The sequence below is a fragment of the Arvicola amphibius genome, chromosome 3, assembly GCF_903992535.2.
Source record: "Arvicola amphibius chromosome 3, mArvAmp1.2, whole genome shotgun sequence".
Lineage (NCBI taxonomy): Eukaryota > Metazoa > Chordata > Mammalia > Rodentia > Cricetidae > Arvicola > Arvicola amphibius.
Window position 1 is genome coordinate 25,328,534 of NC_052049.1, and position 3,970 is coordinate 25,332,503.

Consider the following 3,970-nt stretch of genomic DNA (forward strand, 5'->3'; position numbering starts at 1 on the left):
AAAACACCAAAGGGGAAAAAAAAAAGAGTCCTGTGGCCATGGTGTCTCTTCACGGCAAATAGAACACTGACTAAGACAGTAACTTAGTCTCAGTTTTATATTACATTTATTCCTTCCCTCTCCCACACCAAAAAAGTTTCTCTGTGTAGCTCTGGCTGTTTGGGGTCTTGATTTATAGACCAGGCTTGCCTCTAACTCAGAGATCCACCTGCCTTTGCCCCCTAAGTGCTGGGATTAAAGGTGTGTGTCACCACTGCCCAGCCTTATTATATTTATTTCTAAAAAGCTGACTTAATATTAAACTTAGACATTACATTAATCATGTGTATACATACCAAAAGGAATGTCAAATTTTTCCAAAGGCTGAGAATCACCATCTCCTAGTTGTTCCTAAATAGAGCCAAACAATGTATTAATAACTCAAAGGCATTTATTATTTTGGAAAAAAACTCCTTCTAATAGCTATAAAAATTGAATTCATAGTTACAGGTTTAATTTCCATTATTTTAGGCCTAACTGTTTACTCTGTCAAAACAAGTGTATAAGAGTTCATAAAATCCATATGTCAAGTAATAAAACAGTATTATCAATTTAATACCAACTTACTAATTACCATGTACAGGTCTCCACAGCAGAGCAGACTTGACACTCAAACTGCACCTCTATCCTACTAAACTCTTTTTTTTTTAAGATTTATTTATTTATTATGTACACAACATTCTGCCTTGACGTATGCCCGCACGCCAGAGGAGGGCGCCAGATCTCAGTACAGATGGTTGTGAGCCACCATGTGGTTGCTGGGAACTGAACTCAGGACCTCTGGAAGAACAGCCAGTGCTCTTAACACCTGAGCCATCTCTCCAGCCCCCACCCCAGAGTGACCTCTACACGGCCATCAAAGGCCGATGTGCTGAGCTGCAGTTCTGTTTGCCGTTCAGTTGTTTCTCATGCTCACACCGAGTGAGTCTGTGTGTGGAGGGAACCAGGAGAGCTCAGGTGTATACGGACGGCTAGACCTTCAAACCACAGCCTGAAACTTACAGCAACCAGGCTACACAGCCACAAAGAAATACCAAAGTGCTCCATGCAAGTTAGGGATGGATTACTGCAGCTGCTCTGTACCTTGGGCTCCGTGATGACTTCCGGGCCGTTACTAATGAGGGACTCCTCTGGTCGGAAGCTAACACTTGGTGTTCCTCTCGGCTTCTGAGCTTTTCCTTCCTGTAGCTCTCTTTCAGCTCGTCTGCTCCGCCTGATGGAGACAACGGCACAGAACACAGTTCCACTCACAGCAACTTCAGGTTCTCACTGTGTCTTGCCACTTGAAAACTGCTGCTGAAAATCCATCTCACTAAGGCTTAACTAAACTAACAAGACACTCCTCGGGAATACACAGTCACGGGTGACCCTGAATTGAGCACTCTGACTTGGTCACTAACATATGGAGACAGGTGTACACCTCCGGAGCAGCTTTCAAACTCTCTCTCTTGCATGGTAGAAGCTGGTGGCAGAAGCCCTGTGGAAACCTCCTCTAAGCTCCTTGAGGAGGCTAAGTAAAAACCTCAGCAAGGAGAGCTCAACACTGGAAAAACCAGCACTGGTAAATTTGAACACGTGTTCTATACTCATAGCATACTAATCAACATGTCTTGAACACCCGCTGCAGGTCAAAGGCTGTCTTGGGCTCTCTTCAGTTCGACTTGGGAAGCACATCTCTTAGTGCCAAGACACTTCCTACTATCACCGACTCTCCTGCACCTTCTAACACTTTGGGGGATACATGGTGAAGCGAGGAAAAGTAAATATTGGTTCAAAGAGCTAACTGTTCACGGAATTTTACTTGATCCCAAAAATTAGTACTACAAAACATACCCATTCATTATGTCACAGAAACATGGAGAAAAGCGCTCCAACCCATGAAAGATAAGAAAGAAAAATGGAGAGGGGGAAAAAATATTTTTCACACATGAGAAATCTCCCCTCACCACAGATTAGCTGACACTATGAACTACATTCCTATGAAGGACCTGAAGCGGGACCATTGTTAGGATCCAGGCATACAACACATCAGATAACACTTCATTCAGAACTCGCCTCTTCTTTCCTTGTGTTATTTTAGATGGTTCCATGTTGACCTTTAGAAGCTGAAGATGCCCAGAATCACCTTGTTCAAACACATTATGTGCTAGTTTTTGCTGGCTCCTTTTAAATGCCATGAGGTTTTCAAGTGGGATAAGTTGGGGTTTCTTGTACTACAGAAAGAAATATACAATTATGTTGAAAAAACAAAGAAAACATATGTTTAAATTAAACTAAGACACATAAGAGACAGAACACTGACTTGGACAGGAAGAATGAATATCCGTATTTTAGACAATTAGGGAGGGCCGTTAAGTTTCATATAGGCCTTTTTTACTTCCTCCCCTGGAGACTGACTCAGGGCCTTGAGGATGCTGAGCCAGGACTTGAAAGACCACTCAGCGGCATCCTTTGCCCTCAACTGAGTCATCTTGATTCAGAAGTAAAGTCCCCATCTTCTAAACTGCATTTCCATATAAAATATTCCTCCCTGTGAGGGAAATATATGTAGGGCATTTTATTGACTGTAAATACAAGAGGCAAGATGTAGTGGCTTGGAGACTATAGATGGAGGGAGCATATAAGCATATGCTGATAGCCCTAAACAGGGTCAGGAGAACTTGCGGTAATAAATAAAATTGTTCTTAAAATCTTTAATTTCCTTTTCTGTTTATAGTATTTCAGAACAGGAGGCATGGTTGATACTTCCTCTAATGATAACCCTTACTTTCTGTAGCAGCACCTGTGGTGGTAGAGTGTACCTGAGAACAAGTCACTCAATCGCTACCCTAATACAAGTCAGAAGCTAAACCATCGTAAGTTTGTAAATCAAAGACAGTGTCTTTGAAGAGGACTTGGTATGTTTATAAAGCTATTGTCTCATTACTGGAAAGCTACTGACAAACTGGCATGTGCTTAAAAACTTTTATCTGAAACTAATTTGAAGAGGATGGTATCACAATTGCTAAGAACTTCAAAAACATACCATGTCATGTGCACTTAGCTCTCTCTCTCTCCTCTCTCTCTCCTCTCTCTCTCTCTCTCTCTCTCTCTCTCTCTCTGGTTAATTGTATTTTACTTATATCTTTTTGTTGTTGTTTGTTTTTCAAGACAGGGTTTTTCTGTAGCTTGAAGCCTGTCCTGGAACTAGCTCTTGTAGACTATGCTGGCTGTACATACAGAGATCCTCCTGCCTCTGCCTCCCAAGTGCTGGGATTAAAGGCGTGTGCCACCACCATCTGGCTTATTTTACTTATATTTTATGTATGCAAAATTTGCATAAAAGAGTAGAAATTCTGGTATTTATATAAAAAAACTAAAATATTTAAGATGTAAAATAATTTAAAACCTGAATTCTATGCTACTGTCTGTAACAGAATTATTTTAAGAAATAGGCTGATAAAGCCGGGCGGTGGTGGCGCACGCCTTTAATTCCAGCACTTGGAAGGCAGAGGCAGGTGGATCTCTGTGAGTTTGAGGCCAGCTTGGTCTATAAAGCCAGTTCCAGGGTACCCAGGACTGTTAAACAGAGAAACCCTGTCTCAATAAACAACAACAAAGAAGTAGGCTGACAAACAGCAGGTAAAGTGCTTGCTGCCGAACAATGACCGATTTCCCAGAACCCACACGGTAGTGGACAACCAGTCCATGCAAGCTGTCCTCTACATTCCACTGTGTACACGTGTATGCACACTGTGCTGCATAATTCTGTGTCAACATGACCCAATATAAAATTGTCTTGAGAGAAGGGAACCTCAATTAAGAAAATGCCTCCAAGGGCCTGGCAGTGGTGGCACATGCCTTTAATCCCAGCACTTGGGAAGCAGAGGCAGGCGGATCTTTGTGAGTTCGAGGCCAGCCTGGTTTACAGGAGCTAGCTCCAGGATAGCCA